General features: G+C 37.7%; 1 protein-coding gene across 4 annotated transcripts in view; it reads right to left on the bottom strand.

Annotated features, from left to right (window-relative positions):
* LOC128868337 (protein N-terminal asparagine amidohydrolase) overlaps positions 1-22411 on the bottom strand; it is a 157936-nt gene that overhangs the window by 96833 nt on the left and 38692 nt on the right. The window contains exon 1 of one of the 4 annotated variants that reach the window (XM_054110322.1): positions 4441-4781. The exons of the other annotated variants lie outside the window; for them this stretch is intronic. The gene's annotated coding sequence lies outside the window, so the exon portion shown is untranslated. Of the gene's footprint in view, positions 1-4440; positions 4782-22411 lie in introns of those variants that run through there. 4 annotated transcript variants of the gene reach the window in all.

Genomic DNA, 22411 nt, shown 5'->3' with positions numbered 1-22411 from the left:
CATTTGTAGGATATATTTAGTTATAACTATGGAACGGGAAGCATTGCGTCCTCGTATTGGTCTAAAAAAGGGGCCTTCTTTAGTTCTAGTCGAAGTACGCGTCTTTATCGAAAGTAGCTTTTTTAGTGGCGCCGCACAGTGTTTCGACTTTAAGGTAGCGATCAATTATTTGTATTTTTATCGAAAAATGGATTTAGAAAAATATATGCTTTAGATTACTATTAAAAAAAAATGTGAGTACCGGTTCGGATTTTAAATTTAATTTTTTTAAATTAATTTTTGATTTTCTGGGTAGCACAATTGCCTGGAATGGAGGCACTGAAAGTAACGTATCTAACTGTAAAACAAAGCCAGAAGATGTTTTGATAAATTGAGCAAAATTTGAGTATCGTGAAATATTAGTAGATATACCAAACTAACAATTATTAACACGAGTGTAAAAACGGTACTCTTCAATGGTTGTGAAATCTGGAAAGTCACTAACAAAATCTGCCAGAGTTTGCAAACCTTTATAAACAAAAGTTTTCGACGAAATTTCCGAATTTTCTGGCCCAGAGTTATAACGAATGACAATTTACTAGCACTAACAATGTCAAAACCTGTAAATGTCGATACTAAATGAGGGAAATGGCGTTGGATTGAGCTCACTTTGTGAAAGCAAAATAATGGCATCGCTAAAATGGCCCTCGAGAGTTGCCCCGAAGGAGAGGACAACCCAGAAGTACATGTATAAGAACGGTATATGCTGAATGTCAGCGAATGGGTAGCTGGCCTTATATTCGAGATATAAAATATTAGATATGTAGATGGAACCGTTAGTCTCCGCTTCAGACTAGGAACGACACTAAATTGTAACGTATTTTTGGTATTCAATTTATTGTCAACGAAATAAAAAAAATATAAATTTTCCGCTTCTTTTTGTGGAATTGTCCTAAAACTTTTGTTTCAAACAATGGAAAAATCACCTCGAAAATACGAAATTAGATAATTTGTATCTTGATATTTCTGATAGTGTAAAGCAGAAACCGAAAATCAATATTAAACTTTTTATTCAACCATAGCCAATAAAGATATCCATACGACAGAATGGTTCGAAACCTTTTTTCTAATTTTTTCGATTGATTTTGACATTTGCCACCTAATTTCATAAAGTCGAAACAGTTTTCGGGGTAAAAATGAGTGATTAACATTGCAACCCGTGTGTTGTGATCCAATTTTTGTTGAAATATGGCGAAAATAATAATAAAATAAGTTCTCCGAAAATAGTTCTGGACAGAAGTCTTGGATATTTGATGATGATCACGAGACCCGTAGGCAAATTCAGTAGTGGGTGGAAAATGGTGGGGATCAGCCATTGGGAGTGATTGTGAAAATATTCCAGCTGAACAGATGATGCCTGGACAGTTCTATGTTGGCATCCTTGAGCGGCATCCATTTTTCGTGTGTTACCAGAACGCGCCGTGAGTGACTTCATTTTGTACCTCAATAAATAGTTGGCCCTTTCTTCATTCATTAAGTAAGAGTTTGCGTGTAAAAAATGGATTCCAACGTTTCCGTGCCCACTCTAAGGCACCGATACTGCTCTATGCGACTTTTTATAATTCTTCCAGAAGGATTCGCTTCTCTAGGAAAAACCCATCATGGTAGCGTACAGGAAGTTAAAGAAGTTGTGGTTAACTTCCGAGGATTGCAGGGGTGCTTTCGAAGGTAGTAAAACTAGAAATGTGTGCGGTAACTTAGAAATTCTGAAATTTTACCAACTAACTAAATGAACCTTGAAATACATTTTCCGTCTTGACTTGTTAAAAACCATGTGGAATTTTAAGACTTGTAGAGAATTTAATGACAATTGAAAGACTTGTGTAGAATTTAATGGAAATTATTTTTCGTGGTATTATAAATAGCTTATAACTTTTTTCTAAGAAAACGAACTAAGAACTTAAAAAAACTTTCCTCTTTGAGCAAGCCTTAAAATAAGCGGATAAATACCCTCTTTTGCTTTGAGACGCTGTAGAAATACCTCAATTAATTAAATAAAAAAACTTCTTTTTTCGGATCTCAAAGTTTTATATAGCCGGCAGACGTTCTTTTTATTCCCGAATTGCATCATTTGTTCCTTCGCTACTGGCTTTAAAAGATACTACAAGAGTACAAGCTTAACAAGCAAAATTGCTGCGTCAGGTAATCCGGAAAGCAGAAGAGATTGTCAAGGAGCCAGAACACCAGCAGAGTAATTAGTAAATTTTTTTCAAAGAAACTATTGGAGCCGGCATTTCATTCATAATAATGAACTTCTTGGAACCTGAGCTGACGATATGAACATGGACGATTATTGGTTGGTTATTGGTACAATTTATCAATCAATCCATCATACGTCAAATAATCAAGTTAGTGGGTTGCCGCCCTTAATGGGTATATCTTTCGCCCCATTCTTGAGATAGAACTAGAATCCGACAAGGTATGGAAAATTGTGTTGACAGAATGGGATATTAAAGGGTGATAGCCGAGGTGACACTGTAGGGCCAACCGAAACAATCATTAAAGCAAAAATAACAGAAGAATAGTGCTAAATTTTTTTTTGTTTTTGCTTTATTCCAGCAAAATATAGCAAAAAATAAGCTGATGATCCACATTTTATTAGCGTTAAAGTAGTTTATCATAATGGCAAGATTTACTTATATAGAGCCGCACGCCCGTTTGGAATTAAATGCCGTAATATTTTATCTTGTCAGCTAAAACAACATCGGGAATATGTGAGAAATTTCAAGTATGACTGTTACGCGAACCATCCAGAGACGTCTCAAATGTTGAAAAATTGGGTTAATAGAAGGGATTACTGTAAAGCCACCCACGAAAGTCATTTGAATAATATCATATAATAGCAAGGTTTACTCTTTCTGCTACAAAAAAAAATAGTACTTTTACTTATTTATAACCATTTCAAATCCTGTATGAAAAGAGAAGCTTTAGGGTTCCTTTTTCGTTGAAGATACAGCGAGTAGTAGATCGATAGTTACATTGTCGGCAATCATTCGGAACTCTTACTCTAAAATCGTTGGGCATCCCGGGCAATGTTGTCAAGCATAAATCACGAAGATCAATCAGCTACCTATAATAAACTAAAGAGCTAGCATCTGAATGACAATTATTGATGTCTATAATGGAAATGATCTTAAGGTCAACGACAATGCCACTGTTTGTAAAGTGATCCCCAAAAGAAATATATGCACATGCCGAAATCGTCCGAGCTCTGATGCTTCACGTTATTAGTCGATATGATACGCAGAACTAGACTTGGTATAGCGATACGAGTAGCGCATTCGCATAATTGTTTACTTTATCGGTACGATCCGGATTTATAACTAAGAGATGTTATAGCAGCAGAGTTTCACAAATCTCTTTGGGGCTCCTTTTATGCTGTAACAACAACAGCCTGGACTGGACTGGGATGAATAAATTGAATGAACTGGAAAAATCTAGAATTCAAATATAGTTTGAAATAGGCAAAAAAAAAACACATTTTACATATACGAGTATAAAACGTTTTTCAGTGATTTTCGGATTTCTCCATAACGTTTCGCCCATATTTAATGTTATGCTATCTGCCAGTGTATTCAGTAATGTTTATAATTTTATCATAGAGATATAGTATACGCATAAAAACGTTCACAAATCAATAAATTTTATTATCAAGCTAATTATCTCAGATGATGATACTTTCATATCAAAACTCCAGTCAACAAACAAAACTGTCGCTTCAGATCCCCAAATTAGTCCACGAAGAATCATTGCTTTCGCCAAAACTGACTGTTTGGTAAATTGATGAGGTGGATGTACCAGGCCATTGCACTCACCTAAACTGACTGCTTGGTGTGGACTTTGATAAAGCCAAGCACTTCTTTCAAAATGAAACTGGCGATACTGTTTCTGCCAATGGATAACGATATAGATCGATGATAACCAACTTTCTATGGCTTAATAACATCTGGTTACAACAAGACGAGGTAACATGCCACATGAAGAAATTTAATTATACATACTCGGATAAATTTGGCGACTCGATCATTTCAAGAATTTGCGACATTGAATGGCTTCTAAAAGGTTGTGATTTAACACCATTGGACTACTTCTTTTAGGGTTATTGTAGCAATTTTCCTATGTGAATAAGCCAGACTCTTCATGCTTCAAAAACCAATATTAAACACGCGCTAGTGATGACATACGAGTCGATTTATAGGAAAGTGGAAATTGTGTTCATCGAACTCGTTCTTGAAATAGGGTCGGTAGAAATCACTTGAATGCAATTATATTGAATAGTTAACTGTATTGGTTTTACTTTACATGGAATAAAAAATAATTGAATTTCCTCAAAAACATTAAGCTCAATGAAAAGCATAAATATACGTAAGATTTCTAAAGCGTATTTTAAAAGGCACTTACTTTGTTGTTCAATTGTTTTTTTATAATTTTCAATTTCAAAGTTCTATTTGTTTGCTTAAGATTTCACACTGTTAAAAATATAATTTTTTTCTTTTAATATTTTTTCACATCAATTTTGTTTGCGAATTTTCCACACCATCGACACATAATTTGCAAACGACAACAACCCGACGGCTTTTTAAGAGTTATCAGCACAAAAACAAGAGACTTTAGCGCATCAATTGCTCACTTGAAGTTTTTCCAATAAAATACACGCTTGCACTGGGAGCGATTAGATAGTCGGCGACACACTAGGAACTTGACGTTTGGGCAAAACTGTTTTGAAGCGCACTCCGTAACACTAAGAGGTTTATCTCCAGACGTTGCGCTCAGCGACAATTTCAAAACCGGACTGAATTTGAGTGGCGCGCGGCTTGAGTCGATGAGCTGGCTGGCTGGCTATGGCTCTAAGTGCGCTGTAATGCGACTGCTGCTGCTACTTTTGCTATTGCTGTGGGCTATGTGTGTGAGGCTCAGTGCTGACTCAAGGGATTGCGCACACGCACACAAGCGTTAATCAACCCACACAAGCACATGCGTTGTTAAGTCAGCAATTGTGGTCACAAAGGCAACAGCAACAGTGGATTGCTAGTGTATTTGTGTGTATTTAGTTTTAACTGCTTCAAAGACAAGACACAGCCAGGGATGTTATACTGGATACATGGATGTGCACGAAAGCAACAACAACAACAATTAAAATAAGAGCAAGCGCACAAAGGCAGCAGTAGGGCGGTAGTGTAGTGGTCAGTTAGTGGCCGCTGTTTTGAATAGCCAGATGAATGAAGGAAACTCGAAGGAGACAAGACAACGCATAGACAATTGGGCGTTCGTATGACCAGCAGCGTAGTGCTGAGTGCCTCCAATGTTGATTGAGTAATAGTTTGCAAGTATGAGTTTGTGAGGGCATGCACATACACATGCATGTGCAAGAAAGAGAGATAGCGAATACTTCGCAATGGAGCCACAATTGGTCGACTGAAAGCGCGAGTGAGGCCCATAGTTGTGTGTGTGTCTTATCAGTTGAGTAGATTTTCGAGTGGAAGCCAGAATGATAGCATGCGGTATGAGCGTGCGATAAAGCGGCAGCAAAGACCAGATTCAAAATCATCTGGCTGACGATTTTAGTTAATCGCATTTCTTGGTTTTTCACAGCAAAGGGTTAGTTTTGCTTAGATGCGCCTTTTTGGTCAGCAGCAACACCAGCCAGTAATAGTCAAGTGTGACAAATGCACAAACGAACCAGAGCTTAGTAGGATAATCAGGCCACTGCGAGTGTTGCAGGGACTCTGTTGTTGGCAATTCCCCGTTAGAGCTTGCCTATTGGCTCTTTGCAGCTTTGCACCAGAAAAGTGCGCATATAGAGTTCGCCGTGGGTTAATTAAAACAAAGGATTTTCAACATTTATGATCACTTTTCCAAAGCTTTTCAATAATAATGTTTACGTACACACTCAGCCTTTTACCAATTTTGCACTCCATCTTGACTTGAATTTTGTTTTTTTTCAATTTTTTGTTTTGGTTTCTTGTGCGAAAAGTTTAATGGCGCGGCTTGCGCCGCCTGAAAGTGCGCCACATTTAATCATCAAACACACTTAATTGTGGCGATAATTGCACACATTAACTGTGGTGACCAAATGTGAGCTGTTGTTTTTGTATTGTTTCTTTGATTTTTTTATTCTTAAAAAGCCGAAACAAAACCGGCTGGATGGTTGCTTGGCCGCTCGCTTGCTTGTGCGGCCCATTAAAATTGACCGTGCGCGAATAGCGCATGAAGCGAAAAACAATAGCAAATTTGGTGAGGCAGGTGATGGTGCGCAAAAACGCTTTAAAGGCGATTCTAATGTGAAGCGAAAAACACCAAAAAATTCGTACGCCGATCGACCGAATGCCAAAGCGCTGTAGCACAACCGCGTCGATATGAAACGACGTGTGGTCGACCTGGCGCACACACTACAAGCATAATAATATACTGAATAAGTATGTGGGTATGCAACGTGTATATCAACATACCGGGTATAATAGAGGAAGATCGTAAAGCTCGCCAAAGCGATAAACTGAAGCTGGGGCTAAGGCAAACACTTGGTCGGTGACAGTGGTGTGAATCGGTTAAGTGGATGGTAAAACTATATACCTAAAAATTTTCAAAATGATGAACTCTTCTGCTTCTTGATTTGGCTCTTAAGCGGCAGTGACCGAGTTTAACAGATGTCATAACCTAGCCAGCGGAGCCGCTGGATCATTATTCGTTGCACTATGCCTATGTCGCTGTTAAGCTTGTACAATTCACTGTTCCATCTCTTGCGATAATCGCAGCTCCATTATTTCCTTGAGTCTTGTGAGTAAACTTTAAACTTTTCCGAGTCTCTAGATCCTTTGTAGAATGCTCGAAAGTAATACATGCATAGAATTCAATGGGTAAGCCATTCGAATTTTATTGATAGTACTGTACCAGTTTAAGGCTCAAACTTTTCTTTATAGGGAGAAAATTCACAAGACGGTCAATATTAAGGGGGAACACCACTGTGAACGCGTAAAAATTAAGTGATGTTCATGAATTTTTTTTTATAAGTAGGAATGATTATTTGAGGATTGAACAAAATATATATTAGAGTTAACATATATTCAACTATACTGACAAAAATTTTTATTAAAAAATATAAAAAATTACAATTGTTGTTAATATTAATGCAATGACGTCATAAATGCACCCTGGTGGTCACGATACAGCGGTGAAAAATCATCTGAAAGCAAAAAACCAAAAAAATCTTAATCTATACATCAATGGCTATCGTCGTATGTGGCGGTTTTTGTTTTTTGTTTTTTGAGAAAATGAGTTTGTGTTTTCACCCTTTTTTTGTTTTCGAAAGGCGTGAGAATATTAATACAGTGCACTCGCGGTAACTCGAATAGCCGCTAAGTCGAACGACGTGCTAACTCGAACACATTTTTTCCCCTATTGACTTCTTTGTAACTCGAACAATAAAAAAGCGCTATAACTCGAACAAAAAAACAAATTTATTTGTACACACATTCTTTTCAAACATGTATATTTTGTACATAGATACATATGTAATAGTATATGTATATAAATTATATGTATACTAGTGTATTGTCCATATGAATATTTCGGCGTTAATATCCCGTTAGTTTTCTGGGAACAACATCTTGCATTGACCAAATTGCTTTAAATTTGTCATTTGTAGTATATCAGTGCACGTGAGTAATGGATCGTAAAAGGTTGAAGTGTTTAACATTAAAAGAGAGGGCTGAAGTCCTTAACAAAATTAAACGTGGACGTAGTGTTACTTCTCTAGCGAAAGAATATGGGGTAGCCAAGTCCACCATAAGTCTTATAAAAAAGAAAGATAAGGCAATTTATGGCTTGCACTAACGCTACCAGCAACCATAAGCTTAAACTTCTCGTTATTGACAAAGCAAGAAATCCTCGAGTTTTCAAAAATTTTAACTGTCCGGTGGAGTACAAAAATTCCAAATCAGCCTGGATGACTTCGGCGATTTTCAAAGACTGGTTTCATAATTCGTTCGTGCCGCAGGTAAAATCCAGATTAATTAAAACAATTGTTTTAACCAAGTTAAATGACTTTAATATTTAGGTAAGAAAAAATTTGAAAGATGGGGACTACCTGAGAAGGCTCTTCTTCTAATTGATAATGCCCCATCATATCCCAACGAAATCGAATTAAAGTCCGAGGATGGTTTAATTTTAACTATGTTTATGCCGCCGAATGTGACACCATTGATCCAGCCATGGACCAAAATGTAATTCGTATAACGAAACTATACTACAGAAATTTTCTACTGGCTTCCATTTTCAACAATCGATCGAAAAATCGATATCGATGACTGTTTTTTTAACATAGCACACTCAATTGATAAGTCGAACAAATTCGATAAATCGAACAGCGCCTGTTTTAATTAGTTCGAGTTATCGCGAGTGCACTGTATTTGGCTATTTTTAAAAACGGCTATGTACGACTGTAGCCAACAGATGTACACAAATTAAAAAAAAAATTAAATTCGGTACATAAGTGTGCGAGAAATCGAGGCCACCGTGTTCAGAAAAGTCGTTTTGAGAAAAACGCGTTTAAAGTTTTCATTGGCCGTTGTAACTCACTACCTGCACTTATTGTATTCGGTATAACTTCGTAAATTTTCAAGATTTTAAGTTAAGTTAAGTTTTTTACATATTTTTGAATATATGTATCTACTTTAAGAAAATGCAAAAAAAATCGATGTTTTTGAAATCACAGTGGTGTTCCCCCTTAAACATCAACATGATGTTTGAGGGAGTTTGAATTTGCACTTTATTTTACTAAAATGCAATGGGCTGTACAACTGCATACCCAACATTACTCTAAACATTTTAATTAAATACGCTCGGAGGTTTGCCATTGCTTGAAGGGCGACCGCTATTAGAAAAACTGTTTCTATTATTTGACGTGCATGCACGGAGATTCGAACCTACGCACTCCCGAATGATAGTCACGCAACAACACATTCGGCTATGTCTCATCACACTTTTAGTGAAATCACAAATGTACAGAGATTTCAGCCAAAACGCCCCACTGTATCACCTAGATGTCGAAGTGAACTTTTATAGTCCTTAAACGAATTTTTTTAAATGGGGAAACAATTCACCACGGTTTTTTCTATTTCACACATTTTAGTTTTTGTTTTTTGTTTGTTTATTTTTGTCGTTCGCCTTTTTAAGGCGCGCACACGTGCGTGCGTACACCACTATGACTCCCATCCATGCCGCATAGCGACAACATATGTTGCATAAATCACACATTCACGCATGTGTACGTGTATTGTGGTACTATGCACTCTGAGTCGCAGCAATATGCCGAGATTTGTGGCATTTAGAGTGTCATAAAATGGCTTAATTGATTTTATTACACAGAGACACTAAAAGGAAGAAATTTGTGGAAAATTAGAAAATTTACGACACGCAAAGAAATAACGTAGCGACTGGCTGCTGCTTCCTCCAGCAAGTCTTTGCTTGTATGTACGAGCGTGTGGCGAAAAAATTTGCTCGCACTGTCATACATATTTTTAATGCACTCAAATTTGTGGATGTATGCAGAAAAAAGGGTAAACGAACACCGCCGAAGCGCCAAGACGCAACGACCAAAATAATGAACTTAACCAGAAAAAGGTGATTATGGAGTTATTTTAATGACCTCTCAGCACACTCATACGAACATACATACATATATACATATGCATGTGTGTGCGTACAATGCTAGCAATAACAGAAAATAAGCTTAAAATCTTTGCACCAACAGTTTGGCGTTGACTGACAGTTGACAATTGTTGCGACATTTGCTGTTGGCAGTGGCAGTGGTTAGCGATGCAGCCATAAATGACTCGAACGAGCGGGTGTTGCGGCCAGAGCATATTCCTTAGACGTTCAGCAAATCATAGCCATCGCTAAGGCCGCAATTCCACCATAAATACCAACTGACAATTGGCCACTGTCAGCACAATTGTTGCTTTACGCCGCTTTCGGCTGCGCGCATTTGACTGACTGACAAGCCAAAAGCGATGTGAGGGAGTGATTTTCCAAATCGCGTCCAGGCAATAGGAAGGCAAGCCAAGCGTAAACTTTATATTTGCATATTACTATCACATTGCTTGCATGTGTGTGTGCACATGAGTATGTGTGATACATATGTTTGCATGCTTGTGAGTTCGTCGCTTTGTTAGTGTCAAAATCTTGCCAGTTAATGATCGTTTAAACATATCGTTTTGCTGACAGCCTCGTCTGCATTGAGCGATTGCCGCTCTTTCGTTGGCTTACTAGCGATTTTTTTTTGTGTGAATATCTGCAATTATTTATTTTTGGATGGATATTGTGTCAATGCAGCGTTGTACACACTTGCAATATATACATATTTATAAATCTGCAAATAGGCAACCACACAGCCGCTATTTACTATTAAAATATGAGATGTAAAAATAATTATATTTTTGGCACATCAACGATTTTACATTTATTTATCTTAAAGTTAAAAAAAGTATTAACAGTTTTAAAGGTTTGAAGTGTACTAATATCGTAGAATAGATTTTCGGAAACTTGAAACTCGAATAGCTGCAACCAGTGGCGTATTCAAGTGGTTAGGACCAGTGTAGAAATAAAAAAAATCGTATTTTGCTTTTACTTCATCTTTGCCTAACATTTTCCAATTTTTATGGAAGAATTTGAACCAATTAATTAATTTAATTCCTTTAAATTTGCTAAATTTAAGTTTAATTTATTTAAAAAATTACGTTGGCCACCCTCGACGCATATGAGAAAACATAAATTCCCTTTTGGTGGGGAAATTACTTTAAGTTGACTTTTTGTGAGCGATAAACCTATTTTTGACTGGTTGGTGAAAGAAGTAGAACAAGAAAAATGAGTTGATAAACCAAAACATAAGTCACATAAAGAGCTTTTGTATAGGGTACCTGGCGGCAGAATTAGAAATTAAAAGCTAAATTAAAAGAAGAAATGCAAATGATAGAAGTTTATTATTAGACAAGTGGGGATTTTATTTTTAAAAATTACTTCCCTTAAATGTTGACTGCTACGTAACGTAGGATACACTCTTAGAGTCTGGCCTCCGTCTTTGGGTTTAACTTTACTTTTGATTTTGTTTCATAGCTTTAAGTTTGTTAGGGAAGAAATCACGCAGTATCGCCATGGTTTGCCCGTTTGCGGCATGGCGCCATCTTACTGAAACCATATGTATGTACTGGAGGAAGGATGCTCTCTCATAATCTACAGAAAATAGTTGGCTAGCCCTCGACTCAAGAAACAAAAAAAAAAATAAAATAAAAATATTACTCCTTGACAATGCAGTTGAGTTTTGGGTTTAATTTAAAGTTTCTCTCTTGGCGACCGTGTTGGCTTTCTTATTCGTTCAGGTTAGTTTGTTACGATGTTCGCCCGCAATCGAAGCGTAATTCAAATGATTCGAGTCCAACTGCTCGTCTTAACTGAAGATTTGACTTTTTCATGGCTACGAGGGGGCCCAGAGGGCATTGAGAGCAAGTGAAAATGTTGAACTCATCGCTACAAGTTTGCGCGATAATCCATGTCAGTGGATGAAGCCCATTTCCATTTAAATGAAAGTTTAAATAATAAAAATTGCCGTATTGGATACCTGAAAGATAGAACCCACTATTAAAATATCGAAGTATTTTTTGGCTAACAAACTAATGAGCCATTTTGGTGACCTATTTGTCCACCAAGGAGGGGGGGCCAAAAATTATAGGTTCGTTTTCTTAATTGGCGCGATTTTGATCGAGTTTCACACGTTTCTTTTTCGTCCTAACCGGCGCCAGTTGGACACACCAAGTGAACCCAAGTCCTTCTCCACCTGATCTTTTCCTCTTCTTCTGCTACCACCAACTGGTACCGCATCGAATACTTTCAAAGCCGGAGCGTTTGTATCCATTCGGACGACCCAGCCAACGTAGCCGCTGGATCTTTATTCGCTGCGCTATGTCTATGTCGCCGTAAAGCTCATACAGCTCATCGTTCCATCGCTGGCAATAATCTTTCTCTTAAACACTCCAAGCCATGCTTCAACGGATATTGCCATCGATGAGGGGCATGATGAGCGCCTTGTAGAGGGTTAGTTTTATTATAAAAATGATAGATTACTATAACATAACTAAGTATTTCGGAACAGAGATTTTTGTGTTTTGATATAAGCGATGTTGACACAACTGATAGGAAGTTTTTCAGTCACAAATGCAAAATGATAAGAAGCCAATGACTGAGTTCGCCAATACTAATGACATATCTGCTTGGGATGCGTTGATTTTTTTGACGAGATTAAATCGAATTAACAAATATTTCTATTACAAGTAGAAATTTCCTGCGGGAACACGTAAAACGGTAAAAAATTTATGATAGTTACAAAGCGATTAAATAAAATAATAATGGTTTTCGCTTCTTTATATGATTAAACTTTGCCTTATTTTCCATACTTTATAAATATATAGGTGTATCTATAAATGGCGCTTACACCCTGTTTGGGTGTTTGGCGGAGCTACTCCTCGTACTTGTGTCGTACGTCTTAATGTTGTTCCACAAATGGAGGGACTTACAGTTTCAAGCTGACTCCGAACGGCTGATATTTTTTATGAGGAGCTTCTTCATGGCAAAAATGCACTCGGAGGTTTGCCATTGCCTGTCGAGGGTCGACCGCTATTAGACAAAACTTTTTCTTCATTTTGATGTTTCACCGAGATTCGAACCTACATTCTCTCTGGATTCCGAATGGTAGTCACGCACCAACCCACCGGTGGTGAACGAGGACAGAAAACAAAGTACCTTCTGTCATCAAACAAACAGTCAGCGTACTCGCTCATCGGCACCCACGTCACTGTTGCCAAAAGGCCGGATCATCCTACAGTGCTATTTCAACACAATTAAACGTTTCAAAAACGATGGTTTTTAATGCTTTGAAAGTTCGATATTTCTGAGTATGAAACAACAGAAAATGTTCTCTGAAAAAAAAGCGCAAAAGACTACAGATTGATAGGATGATCACTAGATTGTCCAAAAAGGATCCCAAGAAGAGTGCTCCATCGAGAAAATTTTGTTCATCATCCGGTCGACTGCCACGGAAGAAGCCATTGGTAACAGCATCGCAACGACAACGCCAAATTGAGTTTGCTCGAGAGCACTATCCTGGACTCAAAATTAGTGGCATTATATTTTATTCAGCGATGAAACGAAAATAAATAGAGTTGGTCCAGATGGTAGGAAGTACGTGCGGCGGCCAAAACGTGCAGCATTCGACCCCAAGTTAGCTCAATAGTGGAGTGGATTGCTTTTCGCGGAACGGCGTCGGGCAAATTCATCGTATTGAAGATAATATCGTTCAAGTACGTTCAGATATTGCAAAATGTAATATAATAAAGTTACAAATAAAAAAAATTAAATGTAAAATCTAATGCTACCTTATGTGGAAGAGAGTTCATCGGAGATTTGGAAATTTTAACAAGACAATGATCCGGAGCACACTTCTCGTGTGGCAAAAAAGTTGTTCATTGTTCTGGATTGCGCATTTTCGAGTGCCGACTTAAATGTAAGGGAGCATCTTTGGAACGACGTGAAAAATGCACTCAGTACACAGAATATCATAAATTTGGATCAGTTATTTGAAATGGCCAACGGAGGATGAGAATCCATTCATGTTGAATGTTGTAGAAGTTTAATAATGGTAATGCAAAGGTGCTGTGAAGCAGTTATAAAGCAAGAAGGATTTTCAACAAAATATTAATGTATACTTTTCTGTTCCGCTGCATTTTTTATGATTTGATTATTATTATTCTCTCAAATGGAGAGAATTGGGTATCGTTCTTAAGTATTTTTCGGCTGAATATAACTGTAAGCAGACATACCAGCCGGATTTATAATATAATTGAAAACAAAAATTCATGTATTCATATATTCATAAAAAAATTTAAATATTCAGTAAAATAAATTTTAATACGAAAAACAATTCCTGCGAAAAAAGAGGTAATTTAAAGGTAGCAAAATTCAAACATACTTATACAATAATGATAAATAAGGAATGACATTCTGTTTTATTGATTTTAATTCTCTTGATTTTCATTCGGTACAAAGTTTTAACTTTTGAAATAATATCGCTTATAAAGACTTCAAAGCTACTAGAGCGAAGAAACTTGTTGATCGAGCCACGATTTTGTGGTTTTTAAAGGAAATCGGGTATATTTACTTTTGTAGCTCTACACGTTCGAACAACGCGTAGACGTCCAATTCTGACCCACTCCTCCACTTGAGATGACTCTAAGAATCGATTAATGCTACGATACCCACAAATACTCTCAATATAACAATTTATTTAGCAACACAAATATCTGACTCGAGCTTTTTCTACAATATATTTTTTGTTACACAAATTTTGACAACCGAGCTTTTATATCTATAGGTAACCCAGTTTCAATTATTCAAATTTGCATTAAATTCAATTGCTGAGAATTAAAAATTATAATATCTTTACTCAAAATTGAAAAATCCAATACAAAAAATACCTATAATGGAAAACAAGAATTAGAACTGTCACAACAAATTACGAATGTCTTGGCAAACGGATTGATTATGCGCAAATTCGTAGAGCTGAATTAAGTAATTGCAGTTTTGGTGAGAAAATTTGCTGTAGTGAGAAAAATTACCATTAGCTGCTATGCAAAGAGTATGGCTATTTATTTATTTATTAGTGATCCAAGCATAACGGAAAATATGAAAGTTGTGTACTTTTTAAATGAACATATTATAGCATAAACCGCTTGGGAATCGCAAACATGCATGCTTTGACGAATGAAATAATAAGCAAATTGCTCAACTCAGAACCAGAACTAGATTTGTTTTATCTGCTATAGTTTAGACGCCAGAAGACATAATAAAAAAGTAATATATCACATTTATTCCTCCTGCGCCAGAGCTGTCAAATTTTCGTTCATATTCATAGGGTTGCGTGTTCTTTCTTCAAACTGTTGTACTTTTATTTTTATTTTTACGAGGAGGAAGCATCGAAAGCCACCCCCGTCAGTGCGGGACTTTAACCCGAACTAAACCTCTTACCGTCAAGGTACCGATCCCCCCGGTACAACCCTTAAGTATTCGTCGGGAGGTGGTTTGAGCACTAAACTCAACGTCCGTTATTGTGCTGATGCAATACGTCGAACGTAGCATCTGCTTGTTACCACCCACTGTTTAGGTAATTTGATGAGAGAGCCACCCGTGTCATAACAGTATTCCCCCACCCACCATGTCTCTGTCTATACCATAGAAAGGTAAGTTTCTATGTCCGCTATTGTCAGTTTACCTGCATCCAAATAAATGTATCTAGAAAGTGGTCCTACAGCACAACCGTAAGTTACTATATCTACTACTACAGGAAAAGTTACTACATTTACTACTACAGGAAAAGTTACTACATCTACTATAAATTATTGAGTACGAACGCTGACAATTTTTGAATACAATCCCATACTTCTTTAGATTGTAGCATGTGTGGAACAACATGGTCCGGTGTTATTGGATCTGCTAGTTGGTTTTCCAAAAACTCTCGTTCTTTACTATATCTTTGGCAGTGAAAGAAAATGTGCTCCGCATTTTTCATTAGCTTTGGCACAAAATGAGCATATAACTCCATCATCATGGCCATACTTGTAGAGATATTCTCTAAAACAACCATGCCCTGTCAGGAACTGCGTCATAAAAAAGTCAACATTGCCGTGTTTTCTATCGACCCATGCCTGCACATTTCTAATGAGTTGGTGTATCTATCTCCCTTGGGTTGTTATATCCCAACGTCTTTGCTATTTAGATATACTCTCGTATCTGATTTCTTGGCGCTCCTCAGCTATTAACGACCTGCCAGGGCTTCGGCTTTTGTCATATATTCTCTTACTTTCCAGAGCCATTATATCTGGGTGCATTATGCCAGAAATTACCCCGATAGCTTCATGGGATACAGTGCGAGGAGCGCTAGCGACTCTAATAGCGCTCAGTAGAAACAAAAATTTGTAATCTTGCCGTATGTTTCGTATTTTAACGCTTGACTCCCCACACAGGTGCAGCATACATTACAATGGATTGGGCAAATTTTGCCAGTAGTAACCTTCTGCTCTGACTTGGCCGGCCTATATTAGCCAATTTTCGAAATAGCGCCGTATTTACCCGCCGTGCTGCTTTCTCAGAAGCTTTCTCTTCGAAGTTTAAGCGTGCATCAATCATGACTCCCAAGTATTTCAAGTACGGTTGATGTTATGCTCTTCCATGCTTAGTGTGATGTTCTCAATTTTTTTCCTACTTGTGATTAAAACTGCTTCAGTTTTTTGGCCCGCAAGCTGTAGGTTTGACGATGTAAGCCAGTTTTTTAGTTTGCAAACTGTCGCACTACATATAGTCTTGATTTGATGAAGCTCTTTTGCCGCTATTGCCAACGCAATATCATCCGCGTAACCGATTAATTCGACTGCTTTTGGTATTGGGATGTGCAGGATTCTGTCGTAAAGCACATTCCACAATAGAGGGCCCAGCACGGAACCTTGTGGTACTCCCCCAGTTACTCTATATTGCTAACTCCATCGTCTGTGTCATAGAGTATTATTCTGACAGATAGCTTTTTATCAAGCGCAATAGGTATGGTGGCGTTTCCAGGTTCTCCATAATGTGGGACCAGCATGTAGAGTTACATGCATTTTTTACGTTCAATGTTATGACGGCGCAATACTCCTTGATACCATGCGTCCATCTTGTTCCTTCCATGGTATTTTCTGCTATTGATGTAAGCTTTTTTGAGGAGCTTTTTCATGGCAGAAATACACTCGGAGGTTTGCCATTGCCTGCCGAGGGGCGACCGCTATTAGAAAAATGTTTTTATTAATTTTGCCTTCACCGAGATTCGAACTAACGACCTCTCGGTGAATTCCGAATGGTAATCACGCACCAACCCATTCGGCTACGGCGGCCGCCTTGTGGAACAACATCAAGACGCACACCACAAATAGGAGGAGGAGCTCGGCCAAACACCTAACAGAAGTGTACGCGCCAATTATTTATTTATTTTTTTTTTATGTAAGCTTTTTTATTACTTCAATAGTGGAGCGTCCCCTGCGTAACTACATATATTGGTTGTCGGACAAGCCTTCTTTTTCAGTAAGGTGCTGCTCCAAACGACCAGCAATAAGCCGTTCTAAAATTTTACACATAGTATCAATTATACAGAGGTGTCAATATGAGCTTGGTTGACCCGGCGTCTTATTAGGTTTCGGCAAAAGGACACGTCGTTGCGCTTTCCAAATTTTTGGGAAAACATCATCTCGAAAACACTTTTGATACGTCTCCGTGAAAGGTTTTGCGTCTTCTTTCAGTGCGAGTTTAAGAGCTCCGTTAGGTATTCTAGTCCTGGAGCTTTATTTAGCGTTCCCAAAACGGCCCAAGGTTGTATTTACATACCTCTGCTTCCGTGACTGTAGGTATATCTGTGATAAATGATGCGTCTGCTGGTAGTCGGTATTCTTGTTCTTTTTCTTGCCTTGGGAAAAGGGTTTCCACAACCGTTTTTAAGATAACAGGGCAAGTCGGCACTTTTCCTTTGCATCCACTAATCTGAACTTATACGCTCCTCCCCACGGATGTTCATCAGCTTTGGCACACAGTTCTTTGAAGCAGGGCAAGCAAGGCTCCTTTTTAATCGCATTTTTGAGGCCCTTACGTTTCGTTTGGAAAATTTCCCGCAACCTTTCTTTTTCACTTGTTCCTCTGCTTCTTTGGTATTGACGTCTAGCTTTGTGGCAAGCGCCTCTGAATTCAGCTATATCGCTGTTTCAGCAGTCAATTTCCACACGAATGTATGTATTTTTCCTGATCATTGCAGCATCACAAGCTGTGGTCAGGCGTGTTATCAGTAGTTGAGCTTGCTCATTCGCATCATTTATGTTAGTTGAATGAGCGTTTAGCATAAGCTTAAAAATCTCTTCATTCATGGTTTCGATCTTCCACCCTTTTGTCTGGGCTTTTTTAGCATACTTGTTTTTTCCTTTACTTTGTTTCGGATTTATTATTTCGATCATAATGGCCAAGTCGCAAAACTGTTGTACTCTGACTAGGCGCATCTGTGGCATTTTATTCTCTCTGCAAAAAGGGTGGGAGAGCGTTGTCCATTTGATTTTATTTTTAATTTAGTTTAGTCCAGTATTACGATACAGTAAAATTAATATTATAGGATCTTTGGATGTAAATAATTCTGATTATGCCGTCATCTTTGTTAATATATTTTATACTACGGTCGGAACCTAGTAAATCTTTTATTGAAACACGTCAAATGTAAAAACAAACTTGTAATGCATCTTTATCTCGAATTCAGCCAACTGAGCATCGCATAGTCATAATCACTATCCCAAATAAAAATCATTCGAAAATTATTTCTACTCAAATATGTTGCCCGCCCCCTTTTTGCAAAGAAAAGAACAGGATTGGCAAATCATCGTGTCGAGTTATAAAGGCGACCAACTCGTATACACAAAGAGTACGCAACGCAGCGTACAATATAAGTGTGGGCAAAAATGGGCAAATGGATAAATTTTGCTAAAAACGTGTTCTTTAGAGGGCTGGATACTTGATAGTCGGGGTTGTTCGTTTGGTTTTTCATAGCCTTAATATTTTCGATAAAATCAAGTTTAAAATGAGTATTTCTGAAACATTTCAACAACACCAACTAGGTGTATATTTCAGACAACAAAATTTTGTATTTGTGTTCGCTCAGAAAGCACTGTGCGACGCAACCAAACAAGTGCCGCGCCGGGTATAAATAGTGCGGATCGCTTTAATATTCTAAAGAGTTCGCATTCCTTGTCAGAAGCAAAATGTATATGTAAACATAGATACACTCCAGCAAAAACAAAAAAAAAAAGCGGTACTCTTGTTTCAAAGAAATTTTCACTGCTATATAGTTTTTATCTACTATGAGAGAACAAAAAGTAATGGATTCGAAATTTTTAATAGCACAGAGTAAGACGTGTTTCGCGGTTTTCGCTAAGATGGAAAAAGAGGAGTATCGTTCGGAAATTTGCATTTTGTTTTTGGATGGGAGAAAGTGCGAGGTGATAAACGCAAAGTTGGATGCTGTCTATGGTGACGCTTCGCTATCTATGACCACAGTTAGTTATCGGTTTAACGAATTTAAACGTGGACGAACATCCGTTTTTGATGAGGAGCGATCACAACGCCCGGTAGACGTGGTTACGGAGGGAATTGCTCAAAAACTTCACGATATGATTCTCGCTGATCGACGAACGAAAGTCGGCCCGATGGGTATCGCATTACTCACAAGCAACGGCTGCGGCTGTTAACTCGAAGCATTGTTTGGAGGAATTTAAGGGAGACCTGAAAGCGAAGTCCCATATAAAAAAAATAATTTTGTAGACCTTTGTTATCTTTATGGAAAGGATAATCAATTCTTGAGCTATGGAATAAGTGGTCCAATGCCAGCTCGATTCAAGGATTTATATGATTTCATCAATATTTTATACACGGTTTTCTTGTTGCTTTAGATAGTGTAGTGAGTCTGTAAACAGAACAATTCTTTTTTTGGTGCTTTAGTGGTGCTGAATCCATCGAATTGTTTCCTTTTTTACTTTTTATTTATTTTGGAATGCTGTAACCACATCTGGCTTCAGCAAACGCAAAACTGTTAAAGAGTTTTTTTTTTAAGTGTGATGCCACTTTTAAGTCGCTGTCTAGTATGGCCCCTTGGCTCACTCAAGCTTTAATATCTAGAGAAAAATAATGAGATCTTTACGTTTCTAATATAAATTCTTAGAATGTTTGACAATTAATTTCATGATTTTTGCGAGTCATTTAATAGACTATGGTAATTTTATAACTGAAAAAACATATATTTGTAATAATATTAGCATTTGCAAAAAAAAAAAAACAAATACTATTAAATTTATCATTAAATAATAAATTCCGTTTAACGTTTTTTTATAAGCTATGGTGGCCATTTGTAGAAATCTGAACATTGAACTCTTAATATGAGTGCATTTTGCACACACCAGAATTTTAATTGTTAAAAATATTTATAATCATTAAAATATAATATATAAAAAGTTGGAAAAATGTGTAATCACCAAATTAAGACCTCTGTAATATAACAACACTGTAAAATTGCTTTAATGGTTTAGTTTAAGACGAGTACAAATGTAATTCCACATGACATTTTCGGCTAACAGAAAAACACAAAAACAGTAAAGCTAACGGTGAGGTTTTAATGCTGCTTCCATTGCAAATTTTTACATAACAATCGCACATTTATCGTCAATCACCAATTTTACGTCATAGTTCCGTTTTTTTCCAACACTAATAATTCTAATAATAAAATAGTAATAAATTGGCATATTTCCGTTGATGTTGCAAGACAGACACAAACGATACGTAAATCAAATTTCCATAGAATCATGAATGACGTATGCTTGTACTGCGCGAATAATAGCTAGGGGCACACATACATAAAGACGTATGAACAAAAGTAGTATTTATCTATATAAATATTTGTGCTCGTCAAGATGCTATCCAAGTTGTCTCTGGAATATCATCACCCTAGTACTTATGATTTGCTTCAATTAACACGCTTGAACTACACGCTCTCGAAATAAACTCTGTAAGCATTGCATACTCGCGCAATGAATGAATGAATGAATGTGGCAATTGTTGAAAGACAATTAGTCCCGCACTGAGTTGTGCAAAATCAAATGACAACTTCCGGTCCGTTCGACAACGTTGGCCGCAGTCGATCATTCATTGTTCTTACGTAGCGCGAATCTTCGCGTTAATTATACAAACCGACCGCGGTATCAAACATGCATACATTCACTTGTACAATACGTTTACTACAAGTGCAAGTACAAGTACAAGTAGTGTTAGGCAGTGTACAATGAAGAAGGTTGTGTTGAAATCTAGCGGCCAGCTCGCTTCTTCTTTCGTGGCCCACCCCCACCCTGTCAATTTTTTATGAATGAAATCTTTCATCCGTTGCTCGTGATGCCACTACAAATGCTGTTTGCAGCAATTAATGCACATAAAACTTATTGCTGGCAGCCCACTTCCCACTTCTACCCATAACACCCCTACTCTACTGGGTTAAAATTTTCTAATCAAATTGGCAGCGTTCGTGACATTTGCAATTGCTCGCATTGGTGATGACATCGGAAGTACTTGCGCCCTCAACCAATTGACTTCATTCAAAAGAAAATCACTATTCTTCTGCTAGAAGGTTGATTGCATATAAATACTATGGAATCGCTAAGTACAGTGGCGAGCAAACCGATAGAGTTAGGGGGGATAGACATTATCTTAGCCTTGTCGATTCGAAAAGCCGCTGAGGTAAAGGGAACTTGTTTTACGTGTTCAATCGCTACAATAGGGAAAATAAAAGCATTCCATCACTTCAGGATTTGAATCGGGTAAAAACGGTGGTGGGAGGGGCTGGGACATATATGTCCCGTCAGTGTTTTTAAATGGGACTTGTATGCCCCGATTAGTATTTTATGATCCGGTACCTCATATATAATTGCACTTTGGTTTTATATAAAACTAATTTTACTTGGAATTCAATTAATTGTTTCGGTAAAGCATATACTAATACTAATAGGACTATGAATAAGTTCGTGCGGTTTTTTTTTCGAAATTTGAAACTTTATTGACGTAAAATGGTTACAAATTTAATATTCAAAATATTGTCCATCGCTTACTACTACTTTTTCCCATCTTTCTGGCAATTCACGGATTCCCTTTGTGAAAAATTCGGTCGGTTTTGCCGCAATCCACGAATCGATCCATTTTTTGACTTCATCGTAATTACGGAAGTGCTGGTCAGCCAGGCCATGTTGCATCGATCGGAAGAGATAGTAATCGGATGGCGCAAGGTCTGGACTATACGGCGGGTGGGGTAGGACATCCCATTTGAGCGTTTCTAAGTATGTTTTGACCACTTGTGCAACATGTGGCCGAGCATTGTCATGTTGCAAAATAACTTTGTCGTGTCTATCGGCGTATTGCGGCCGTTTTTCTCGCAGTGCTCGGCTCAAACGCATCAATTGTCGTCGGTAGACATCCCCCGTAATCGTTTCATTCGGTTTCAGTAGCTCATAATACACAACACCCAGCTGGTCCCACCAGATACACAGCATAACCTTCAGGCCATGAATATTCTGCGCCGACGTCGATGTTGAAGCATGGCCAGGGTATCCATACGTTGCCCGACGTTTTGGATTGTCGTAATGGACCCACTTTTCATCGCCAGTCACAATTCGATGCAAAAAACCCTTTCTTTTGTGCCGTTGAAGCAGTTGTTCGCATGCCATAAAACGGCGTTCAA

The sequence above is a fragment of the Anastrepha ludens genome, chromosome 6 (genome assembly GCF_028408465.1).
Source record: "Anastrepha ludens isolate Willacy chromosome 6, idAnaLude1.1, whole genome shotgun sequence".
Lineage (NCBI taxonomy): Eukaryota > Metazoa > Arthropoda > Insecta > Diptera > Tephritidae > Anastrepha > Anastrepha ludens.
Note: the sequence above shows the minus strand (reverse complement) of the source record. Positions and strands in the feature narration are given on the sequence as shown.